The sequence below is a fragment of the Oryctolagus cuniculus genome, chromosome 3 (genome assembly GCF_964237555.1).
Source record: "Oryctolagus cuniculus chromosome 3, mOryCun1.1, whole genome shotgun sequence".
Lineage (NCBI taxonomy): Eukaryota > Metazoa > Chordata > Mammalia > Lagomorpha > Leporidae > Oryctolagus > Oryctolagus cuniculus.
In genome coordinates this window covers 162899036-162912072 of record NC_091434.1, presented here as the reverse complement: position 1 = coordinate 162912072, position 13037 = coordinate 162899036, and the positions used below count along the sequence as shown (strand labels likewise).

Here is a 13037-nt window from a genome sequence, read left to right as displayed (position 1 = left end):
TCTCTCCCTGTCCACTCTGCCTGTAAAAAAAAAAAAAAAGGTGAACAAAGATAAATAAGGGAAAGTATTAAAACCTGTTGAACATAGATGCAAAATTCTAACTTATAGCTAATAAATAGCCTAAAAGCCTAAAGAGGAAACAGCGACAAAGAAGGGGAAGACATAATCTTTTACAAATGAAGACAGAAATTTTCGCTAATGGAATTTTGATTTTTTTTATTGATAGGGACATGCATCCAAGTTAAATTTCATTAATTGACTGAAAATTCTATGAACTTTTAGAAGAAAAGAGATATGTATCAGGAATCAAAATTAGAACTCATCTGCCTCCCTGGATTCTAGACGGTGATGGGCAAATACTGTCTTGAAGAAAAATATTTTAAATTTAAAATCATATGGGCAGCCAAACTATTAGTTGATGTGAGGGTAAAAGTGTAAATGACATAGATAAAGACATATCAGGTGTATGGTGGATATCAGTGACAATTTCATATGACCTACAGGAAATGAAGAATTTAAAAAGGAGTTGTAAACAATGAGAGCTCAGTGGTTCATTACCCTCTAAAAGCCAACATTTTAGTAATTCAATATATTATTTTTTCTCTCATGTCTATTTATGCTTCTTGAGTGAAACTAAAGTAAGTGATATTGGTAGCCATATAGAGCATTTGCTTTTTATCTTGGTCTTACATTGTTAGAAGGAATCTATAAACAAAACATATTAATCTATATATCAAAGTGAATATAAATATTTTTAACTTTGTACATTAAAAATAGTAATATAGGGCCTGGTGTTGTGGTATAGTGGTTAAAACCATCGCCAGCAATGGCAGCATCTCACGTAGGCAACAGTTAGTGTCCCAGCTGCTCCACTTCCGATCCAGCTCCCAGCTAATGGCCTGGGAAAAGCAGCAGTGGGCCCCTGCACACTGAGTGGGAGACCTAGATGAAGCTCCTGGCTCCTGGCTCCTGCCTTTAGATTGGTTCAGCCCTGGCTGTTGCAGCCCTCTGGGGAGTGAGCCAGCAGAAGGAAGATCCTTTTTTCTCTCTCCACATCTCCCCTTTACTCTTAGTAATTCTGACTTTCAAATAAATAAATAAATCTTTAGAAATAGTATTATAACAAAAAGCTACTAGACCTTTAAGGATAACAATTGAGAAGGGAATTTTACACATGTGCTACTTTGTTCATGTTTTATGCTGAGTAGCCAACAGGTGCAATCTAAAGTTGATAGGTCAAGAGATTTGAATATATTGCTTGAAAATGCAACTTGTTCATTCAAATTGATTAATTCTGTAAAAGGACAGGCACCAGAAGATGGGTAGATGGGTAATGAAGGGTTTTTATGTTATCATGTTATCTAATAAATACTTAGGTTTTAGTTAACGATCTATATAATAAAACATAATTAACTGCATAAAAAGAATTTAAGTTCAAGTTGGGTATCTTTCAAATCTTTTGAAGCACGGGTTTACTCTCAAGACAATTGCATTTTGTGAGATTTTTTCAGACAGTATTGAGTTGGTTAAATTGTAGTGTACAAAGATTTTTAAAAAGATAATTACAAGCCTATTGAAGAAATCCATTAAGGAATTATTGGGGGCTTGACATGTGCAGTGGAAGTGGATGCAAGAGGATTCATTTCAGACTAAATTGGAATAGAAGACCAAACAGGAGGTGGGTGCTTGCAGTCTGTGGTTTGTGCTTGTGACACTCACCTTCTTAGTGGGTGCCCATGGGGTCTACCCAAAGAAGAGAAAATGATTTTCAATTCTTGATTAACTGTATCTAGCCAAGAATGAAGAAGGGTATTTGAGCTCCAAATAGCAAAATGGTATAAAAATGTTTTTGTAGATTTAATAAAAAGGTAAGGAAAAATAAATAAGATTACCTGATGGATGAGTTTAAGTAAAAAATAATTGGAATATATTAAAATAAATTTTGATAGTTGGAATTAAAAAGGTAAACTCTTTAGAAATAAAAACAAATCAGTTATGAATGATATATCCAACTTAAATATGAGAATACATCAAAAAGTTCATAGAAAAGTAGAATTGAAAGGTTATTTTGGTACAAAAATTCAAAAAAAATTGAAATCCATGCATAGTTTTACATAATATGTATTTTTCATTTTAAAATTCTGTACATATATTCACTCTTCTTATTATGTAACTTTGAATATTAAAGTAGATTTTGTATTCCAATGAGTTTGAGGAAATTTGAGGGTGATCCTGAATTTCTTGCTGTGATCATGACCAAATTTACTTAATAGATTGTTCACCAAGTACAGAATTGTGCATCCATATTCTGAAAATCCAGAATCTTAAATGCTCCAAAATCCCCAAACCTTTTGAGTGCCAAAATGATGTCACAAGTGAGACACTCCACACCTGATCTTATGTGACGAGTCAGTCAACATGCACGTGAGGTAAAAATACTAAATAAAATTAATTTCAAGATACCGTATAAGGATTGTACACAATGTGAATCAGTTTTGTGTTTAGCAATGGGTCCTATCCCCAAGATAATGTGTATGCAAATATTCCAAAATTTGAAAAAAAAAAATCTAAAATCTGAAACAATCTAGTCTGGTCTCAGGCATTTTGGATGAGGGATACTCAACCTGCATCTCATTTGCATATAATTTTGGGTACCATGCATATAAAGTCAGAATAATTTTTTAAATATTTGTTGTTACTACACTTGATCTTAGCCAAAAGGCTGAGAAGTGATAAATATTTGTTGTTACTTAAAAAATATTTTAAAGTCATATGTTGGGTCCATAAAGTAATCTGTAAGGTACTATATTCTGAATTCTGTTTACAAGTATTAGTTTCAAACTAATTGAATAGCTTTAGCACTAATTGCAGATGTCTTTATTCTGTTTTTGTTGTTGTTTTTAAAATGAATTAAGGTTATTCTTTTGAAAAAAACAATCTTTGTGAAAATTGTAATCATTTGAATGTGTTCATCTTGCAATTTTAGACTCACTGAGTTATTTGTTCAGTCAAGTGTATCTTGGGGAAAATACCAAGAAATGTAACATTTTCTGCTGTCTGTTGACTGGTTGTGTAAAATACAGCTGCCTATATAACTTCTCTGAGTATATATACAAACACACTCACATTGGATGCATAGATACACACACACACGCACACACACACATACACATACACATACACATGCAGACATAGCTTCTTTGGACAATTTCAAGTTCTCAGGCAAGATTAAATGTCATGTATTTCTTCTGCCAGATGTTTTTTCTAAAATCTTCATCTACTCAAATTGAATTGAAAATAGTATTGGTTGGTTGTGAGGCTGTCATGAAAGTGAAAGTGTTTACATCAGCAGAGATTTCATCATTATAACACTGCCCTTTCTTCAACAAAACATTTTCCCCATGCTAAAGTTGTTCAGCCAGACTGCATTCTGTTGAATATTTGGTTCTGTTTCTACGTACAACTAAGAATTGGCAAGGACAAGTGGGAAATAATTTACAAGAAAAATAGCAATGAGTAGATGCATGAATACTATAGACTTATAAAACGGGTATCCAAAAAAAGTCCTGAAAAATTTTCACCACATGCTTATTACTTGTTTGTTTATGTATAGCATATGCATGCATTTGTAATTGCTAATGATACCCCCCCATTTTTTATCTCCTTCCTAAGCTCTGGGAAACCATATTACTTTCAGTCTCTTTGTTTCTTTGTCATCTTTATGTCAATTTCCTCCTGCTCAAGTTGCCCTTTATTTGATCTTTCTCCCAGGAGTTGTTTCCTTGAAGTACCAGTCCATCTTGGGGCTTCTGCTAGAACCTATGCACTCATGCATTCCTAACTCCTTTCTTAATCTCTGCGCTTTCACATGTTTTAAACAAATGTGTAACAAAACAACCCAAAACTGAAAACTGGAAGCCATCCAAAAACCACATTGTGAAATTAAGCAATCTAAAACACCAATTTTTCAAAATGTAGGATGGACACTATTTAATGAATGTCTACTTCATGTCAAAAACCAGGCTAGATCTATAGTTAAACAAACCCCTTTTATCTCTAAAAGATGAACCCTCAAAGAGACTCCAAATCTCAAGTGAGTTTTACAGATGCAGGGAAGTCAGGAATTCTTACTTTCAGACTGCAAATGGAGCTGAAGTTCACCTTGTTCCCTTTGTCCTAGGGCTTCAGTTGTTTTGTTTCAACTTCATATTTTTTTTCTGTGTGCTCAGTCTCTATTCCCTTGTTTCTACTACTATCTCTGCCAGATATTCAAACTTGACTGTTGACATTGACTTCTTCCCTTTTTCAGCTAGTTTAAACTCTGGCAAATTACTTTGTTTGAAATTTCTGCTAGAACCATCCTTTGTAATACTCCCACTCTGCTGAATACTGTCAGCTGTGATACATGGCCTCCCTTCTTGGTGCCTGGACTCTAATAGAGGAGATTGATTTAAACAGATAGATACAGAAGGAATCAGGAAAAATTGTTAGATGTTATCAGTGATGCTATTAAGAGTTCTTTTTAAAAAAATGTTTATTTTTTTAATTTGAGAGAGTTAGAAAGTGAGAGAGACAGAGAGAAGGTCTTTCGTTGGTTCACCCCCCAAAAGGCCGCTACGGCTGGAACTACACCTATCCGAAGCCAGGAGCTGGGTAATTCCTCCTGGTCTCCCATGCAGGTGCAGGGCCCCAAGCACCTGGGCATCCTCCGCTGCCTACCCAGGCCACAGCAGTGAGCTGGACTGGAAGAGGAGCACCTGGGACTAGAACCTGGCGCCCATATGGGATGCCGGTGCCACAGGCGGAGGATTAACCAAGAGAGCCACAGTGCCGGTCCCACTATTAAGAGTTCTTAAAAACTTAAATGAATTCTTACGATTAGCTCAAAACCAAACTTTCCACACTTCTTTTTTCTACTGTCTGTCATTTCAATGATACCAGTGTTCTGGCCAAATCAATCTTTCTGTGCTATCTTCTCTAAATTACAAAACGTTACAAATTCTGAACATGTATGTGCTCTATTCTGAATGCTGTTTTCCACTTTGAGATGTGTCTTCTGTATCCTTCTTAGGTTATTCATGCATCTGTGGTTTTACCCACAATCTGCAACCCTTCACAAAGATAATAATTATAATGCTTTTGTATTCTTCCCAACTCCCCCTTTTTACCAGGTCCACAATTGCTGTCAACATGTTTTTCAGAAAGTTTTCAGGTTAGAGGGTTTTGTTTGATTTGAATGAAAAAGAAAGTGGTAACACTTTTTAATCCAATTCTGTGTCAATGAGTCCCAAAGAGGTAAAGCTACAGAGAAGCAAAAAAATGGAGGCTCTTATTACATTAACATCCTTGTAACCTTGATCAAGCAAGGTAGCTTCTTTGAATCTTGGTCTTCTCATCTCAAATAACATGAGGATTGACCATGCAGGCTCTAAAACTCTAATTCAGAGATGCACTCATTTCAGAGAAAATTGATAATTACATAAGAAGTGGTCAGCCACGCTGAGGCATGACCTAATTTTTTAAGCAAATGCACATGAAGATTATTATGCATATGCAGTGAAGGATGTGAATGAATGCACAAAGCATTCTAGAAGATAAATGTTCCTAAGGCAGATTATTGGTCTCATAAACCTTAATCAAGTGCATTCATATCAACATAGTATGATACAAACATAGGATCCAGAATCTGAATTACTTTTCCAAAGAGCCGTATGGGGCATCTATACACACCATATGTTTTTTAGTTTTATGGGGTATCTTAGGCAGGAAAAGACAAAGGCATTCAATGCTCTACATAAATATCTAGAGTTCTTCCCTTTGATTGCAAAAGGAAAATCAAATGCAAACAGAAAAAATAAGGTATAACTGATGGTGGACACCTTTTGGTCATCAGATTTTGCTAGGTTAACATTGCCTAACTTTGCTTTGACACATTGTATTCACCGGTACTCCCTGTTTATCATGAACATAATTTTTCCTCTGCTCTAAATATATGAGCCACTGGCTGGAAGACTTTCATGTGACTCCTAAAAAGTTAATGTGCAAAATAATCTTATGTTGGAGACTAATTTTTGTTTCACCTCACATTAGTGAGTTCCTTAACTCCTTCTACTATATTTTCCTTGAACTTTCAGCTAATGGAAGCATAAATCACTCTGCCTCAATGCCTAAGGAAGAGAAAAGGAAATTATGTTTACTAAGAAGTCCTTTCATGACAAATTAGAGAGTGTTGGCAACAGAACCCTGCTAAGTTTCCTTGTATAACTTTAATATTTCTCTCATTTGATTTTTTTTCTTTCTAATTTCACTTACCCTGTGAAAGTTAATACTTTAAAGTACTTTTGTATCTGGAAACAAGAAAAGCTGCAATTTTCTTGAAAAAAAGACATTCATGATAGTTTAAGACTTTTTTAATTAATGGAAACCAAATATATAACAAGAGTTCACTCCCTTTGATTGAGAGCTTTATAACAAGAAATACATATCTATAATTATGTAATTATACATATTTTATAATTATTTATAAAACAGTTTTCCCTTACACATTAAACCTTGAGAAGCATTTTTTCTCCAACCTATTAATTCCTCAAACTCTTATGTTGTAACACATACATTCTCTGTAGATTTTATTAGAACTTGTATATGAATTTTCTTTCATTTTATAAAAGACCATATTTCAAGCACACAGAATATTTTAGGGTCAGTTGTAACTGATCACACAATCTACTGTAGCTATAACTCCACATGCTGCTAGTAAAACTAGCCCAAAATTAATACTTTTTTAAAGAAAGCTTTTATTTAATAAATACAAATTTCATAGGTACAGCTTTAGGAATATAGTGGTTCTTTCCACATAGCAACCATCCTACTCCCACTCCCACCCCACCTCCTGCTCCCTCTCTCATCCCATTCTTCATTGAGATTCATTTATTTAACTTTTATTTAATAAATATAAATTTCCGAAGTACAACTTTTGGATTATAGTGGCTTTTCCCCCCATAACCTCCCTCCCACCCACAACCATCCCTTCTCCCACTCCCTCTCCCATCCCATTCTTCATCAAGATTCATTTTCAATTATCTTTATATACAGAAGATCAATTTAGCATGTACTAAGTAAAGATTTCAACAGTTTGCACCCACATAGAAACATAAAGTACTGTTTCAAGACAAGTTTTACCATTAATTCTCATAGTTCAACTCATTAAGGACAGAGGTCCAACATGAGGAGCAAGTGCACAGTGACTCCTGTTGATTTAACAAATGACACTCTTGTTTACGATATCAGTGATCACCCGAGGCTCTTGTCATGAGGTGCCAAGGCTATGGAAGCCTTTTGAGTTCACAAACTCTGTCACTATTTAGACAGGGCCATAAGCAAAGTGGAAGTTCTTTCTTCTCTTCAGAGAAAAGTACCTCCTTCTTTGACGGTCCCTTCTCTCCACTGGGATCTCACTCACAGAGATCTTTCATTTAGGTCATTTTTTTTTTTCCAGAGTGGCTTGGCTTTCCATGCCTGCAATGCTCTCATGGGCTTTTTAGCCAAATATGAATGTCTTAAGGGCCGATTCTGAGGTCAGAGTGCTGTTTAGAGTGTTTCTCATTCTAAGAGTCTGCTGTGTGGCCTGCTTCCCATGTCAGATTGTTCTCTCCTTTTTAATTTTATCTATTGTTATTACCAGACACTTGGTCTTATTTATGTGATCCCTTTGGCACTTATTCCTATCTGTATGATCAGTTACACACTTAAAATGATCATTTTAACATGTAAGATGGCATTAGTACCACCCAGCTTAATGGGAAGTGGAGTCCCATGGCAAGTATTTAGCTTGACCTTTAAGTCCATGGGAACGTGTGCTGAACTGTATGTCTCCTTTCTCTCTTATTCCTGCTCTTGTTTTTTTTTTTTTTTTTTTTTTTTTTTACTGAGATCAGTTTTCAATTGGATTTAAACACCTATGAATAATTCTACATTAAGTGTTCATCCAAATATATTAAGTAGGAAAAGAAAATAGTAAAAAAAAAAATAATAAGCTGTTCCTTGACAGTCAAGACAAGGGCTGATCATGTCATTGCTTATCATAGTGTCAATTTCACTTCTAAAGGTTTTCTTTTAGAACCTCAGTTAGTTGTCACAGATCAGGGAGAACATATGTTATTTGTCCCTTTGGGACTGGCTTATTTCACAAAGTATGATGTTTTCCAGATTGATCCATTTTATTGCACAACTATTTCATTTTTTTAACCACTGTGTATTAGTCTATAAGAGTACACATGCCATCATTTTTTATACAGCATTCCACTGACAGGCATTTAGGTTGATTCTATGTCTTAGCTATTATTAATTGAGCTGCAATAAACATGGAGATGAAGATAGCTCTTTTGTTTTCTGATTTATTTCCCTTGGGTAAATTCTGAGTAGTGGGATGGCTGGATCATATGGTGGGACTATATTCAGATTTTTGAGCTATCTCCAAAGTGTCTTTCATAGTGGCTTTACCAGTTTTCATTCCCACCAACAGTGTATTAGGGTGCCTTTTTCCCCACATCCTCTCCAGCATTTGTGGTTTGTTGATTTCTGTATGAAAGCCATTCTAACAAGGGTGCGGTGAAACCTCACTGTGGTTTTGATGTGCATTTCTCTGACGGCTAGTGATCCTGAACACTTTTTCATGTGTCTGTTGACCATTTAGATTTCCTCTTTTGAAAAATGTCTGTTTAAGTCCTTTACTCAACTCTTAACTGGGTTATTTGTTTTGTCATTGTGGAGTTTCTTGATCTTTTTGTAGATTGATTATTCATCCTTTATCAGTTGCATAGTTTGCAAATAATTTCTCCCATTCTTTCATTTACCTCTTCACTTTCCTGACTTTCTTTTGTTGTACAGAAATTATTCAGTTTGATGTAATTCCAGTTGTTAATTTTGGTTTCTGCTGCCTGTTTCTCTGGGGTCTTTTCTAAGAAGCCTTTGCCTGTGCCAATATCTTTCAGGGTTTTTCCCATTTTAACTAACAGTTTGATGGTTTCAGGTCACAGATTTAGTTCTTTATTCCATGTTGAGTGGATTTATGTGTAAGGTGTAAGGTAGGGGACTTGCTTCATACTTCTGCATGTGGAAATCCAGTTTTCCAAGCACCATTTATTGAATAGACTGTTCTTGCTCCAGGGACTGGTTTTAGCTCATTGATCAAATATAAGCAGGTTATAGATGTTTGGATTGATTTTTGGTGTTTCTATTCTGTTCCATTGGTCTGTCTATTTTTGTACCAGTACCAGGTTGTTTTGATTATAACTGCCCTGTAATATGTCTTGAAATATGGTATTGTGATGCCTCTAGCTTTATTTTTGTTGTATAAAATTGCTTTAGCTATTTGAGATCTCCTGCACCACCATATGAATTTCAGCATCACTTTTTCTAGATCTGAGAGGAATGTTTGGTATTTTGATTGGTATCACATTGAATCTGTAAATTGCTTTTAGAAGAATGGAAATTTTGATGATACTGATTCTTCCAATCCATGAACCTGGAGGGTTTTTTCCATTTTTTTGTATCTTCTTCTATTTCTTTATTTAATGTTTTGTAATTCTTATTATAGAGTTCTTTGACATCCTTGGTTGAGTTTATTCCAAGGTATTTGATTTTTATTTGTAGCTATTGTGAATGGGATTGATCTTACAAGTTCTTTCTTAGCCACAGCATTGTCTGTGTACACAAAGGCTCTTGATTATTGTGTATTGATTTTATATCCTGCTACTTTACCAAACTCTTCTGTGAGTTCCAATAGTCTCTTAGTGGAGTTCTTTGAATCTCCTATATAAAGAATCATGTTGTCTTCAAAGAGGGATAGTTTGACTTCTTCCTTTCCAATCTGTGTCCCTTTGATTTCTTTTTCTTGCCTAATGGCTCTGGCTAGAACTTCTAGGACTATATTGAATAGCATTGTTAACAGTGGGCATCCCTGTCTCGTACTGAATCTCAGTGGGAATGCTTCCAGCTTTTCCCCCATTCAATGTAATGCTGGCTGTGGGTTTGTCATAATTTGCCTTGATTGTGTTGCGAAATGTTCCTTCTAAACCCAATTTGCTTAGAGCTTTCATCATGGAAGGGTGTTGTATTTTATCAAATATGAAACAGTGTTTCATATGATCAGATCTTAGCAAAGGAATGTGTCTCACCACTTTACTACTAGATTCACACTTTCAGTGAAGCATAGATGCTTTATTAGCTTAATTTAACGTGCCTCAGTAGCATGTTTCTGAACAAACATCAGTTTCTTTTTGAAACTTTTACAGCATCGATTGCATTTGTATTGAATCTCAGTTTCCAATAAGAGGTCTTAGCAGGTAATTCTACAAATTCTCTTAGTTTCCCAAAGGTGTGATGTTTGGAATTTTTTCTAAATGTGAGTTTTTTGCCTTGTGGACAGTATCTGACAAAAGGACTTAATTCCACATTTTTTACTCAATAATAAACTCTTCTTTCATATCTTACTCCACATCTACAGAACTTTTGTTTTTAGAATAGTTGGTTCATTTCAAGTCATGTCTCCCATTATTGAAAGGTAGTGCTGTATAATCATAACATCAAAAATAGTTATTTAGCTATATTTTTAACAAAATGTCACCCTTATATCCTGAAAAATCTCAGTATCCTAAAATACTAAAGCAAATTGATAAGTGTTAATACATTTGAAAGGGGTTGGCACCGCAGCTCACTAGGCTAATCCTCCACCTAGTGGCGCCGGCACACCAGGTTCTAGTCCCAGTCCGGGTGCTGCATTCTGTCCCAGTTGCCCCTCTTCCAGGCCAGCTCTCTGCTGTGGCCAGGGAGTGCAGTGGAGGATGGCCCAAGTGCTTGGGCCCTGCACCCCATGGGAGACCAGGAGAAGCACCTGGCTCCTGCCTTCGGATCATCGCGGTGCGCCGGCCGCAGCGCGCTAGCGGCGGTGGCCATTGGAGGGTGAACCAATGGCGAAGGAAGACCTTTCTCTCTGTCTCTCTCCCTCACTGTCCACTCTGCCTGTCAAAAAAAATACATATGAAAGGAAAATTACTAATATTCATAATAATATATCCCTAAGTGGTATGCTGACAAAATATACCTGTTTTATATCTTAATTCAGTAAATATTGTTATTTGCTGAGCATCATTTTTTAAAAACAGTGATGCTAAGTTATAATTGATAGATTCATTAAATAAAAATACTGATATTCAGTTAAGTTTTAATTTCAGGTAAACAAGGAATAATTATATTAGGTAAATTTACCCTGTAGAATATTTGTGATGTCTTAAAATATGCTTTTTTAAAAAAGATTTATTTATTTATTTAAGAGGCAAAGTTAGAGGCAGAGAGAGAGAGAGAGGTCTTCCATCCCCTGGTTTACTTCCCAAATGGCCAGAACCACCGTAGCTGAGCCGATTTGAAGACAGGAGCCGGGAGCTTCCTCTGGGTCTCCCACATGGGTGCAGGGGCCCAAGGACTTGGGCCATCTTCAACTGCTTTCCCAGGCCATAACAGAGAGCTGGATCAGAAGTAGAGCAGCTAGGACTAGAACTGGTGCCCATATGGGATGCTGGCACTGCAGGTGGTGGCTTTACTCGCTATACTACAGAGCCAGCCCCAACATATGCTTTTTTTAATGTAGAATTAAGATGTAGGTAGAAGTCCTGAGTTTTATTAGGCAGTCTTATACTACATTGCTGAGACTAGATTGATGATATGAATGTAAATAATAGAAAGTTAAAATCCGAAAATTATTTGCTCTACAGATTAATAAAGCTTCATTTATATATATCAGGCATAAAATATTACTGTTGCAAGTATAAGTTAGAAGATGAATGTGTATAAAGTTGGCCAATGTTCCTGGAGTAGAGGCATGACAATGATCAGTTGTTACAGTAAACAGAGTGAAAGCCTCCCAAAGTTGTGAACATCACTAGATCCTCAATATTTTGAACCTAAATATTTTATGTTACATGACAAAGAAGAATTATGGTAGTAAATGGAATCAAGGTTGCTAATCCTGACCTTATTATAATAAGAGGATTTTCCCAAATTATCTGGGTGAGTCCAGTGTAACCACAAGAGCCTCTAAATGTGAAGACAGACAAGCCGGTGTCAAAGTGATGCTACCTAGGAAGACTGAGCCAGCCATTGCAGGCAGTGAAGTTAGAAGGCCATGAGCCGGGCCGGCACTGTGGCTGATTTGGTTAATCTTCCGCCTGTGGCACCGGCATCCCATATGGGCACTGGGTTCTAGTCCCGGCTGCTCCTCTTCCAGTCCAGCTCTCTGCTGTGGCCTGGGAGTGCAGTGGAGGATGGCCCAGGTCCTTGGGCCCTGCACCCACATGGGAGAGCAGGAGGAAGCACCTGGCTTCTGGCTTCGGATTGGCTCAGCACCGGCTGTGGTAGCCATTTGGGGAGTGAACCAACAGAAGGAAGACCTTTCTCTCTGTCTCTCTCGCTCTCATTGTCTGTAACTCTACCTGTCAAATAAATAAGTAAATAAAAAAGAAGGCCAGGAGCCACAGAATTCAGGCAACCTCTGTAAGCTGCACAAGGCAAGCGAAGGTGGTGCCCTCTACAGGGAATGCAGCTCTGCTGCCAGAGACCCAGCTCCAGCTTTTGACTTTGAGAACTGCCGAGGTCATTCATGTTGTTTTAAGCTGCTCAGCTTGTTGTGATTTATTATAATAACAGGAAATTTATACTAGGAATCTTCAAAAAGTTCATGGAAATAGATATTCTGAAAAAAGCTATGCATAGGTTTCATTTATTTTGCACCAAAAGAAATTTTAATTCCATTTTCATGATGTGTCATGTATAGTAAGTATATACTATGTACATTATCAGTTTAGGTGATTCTTATTTTCAGACATGGCATAAAATTCCTGTAGATGAGTTATATTAAAACAAAAGTGATTGCATAAATGCAATTAAAATCAGAGCATTTTTCAGATGATATGAATCCACAGTGAAATTTGGGATATTAACTATGTGCTGTATATTCAGTATTTTATTTCATATCTAATCACATG

At 36.3% G+C, this 13037-nt stretch overlaps 1 protein-coding gene and 1 pseudogene across 10 annotated transcripts in view; one reads left to right on the top strand and one right to left on the bottom strand.

Moving 5' to 3' along the window:
- Positions 1-13037, top strand: part of GRM8 (glutamate metabotropic receptor 8) — a 913479-nt gene that overhangs the window by 794187 nt on the left and 106255 nt on the right. The gene's annotated exons all lie outside the window — the stretch shown is intronic.
- On the bottom strand, positions 2647-2734 carry LOC127491949 (U2 spliceosomal RNA; annotated as a pseudogene).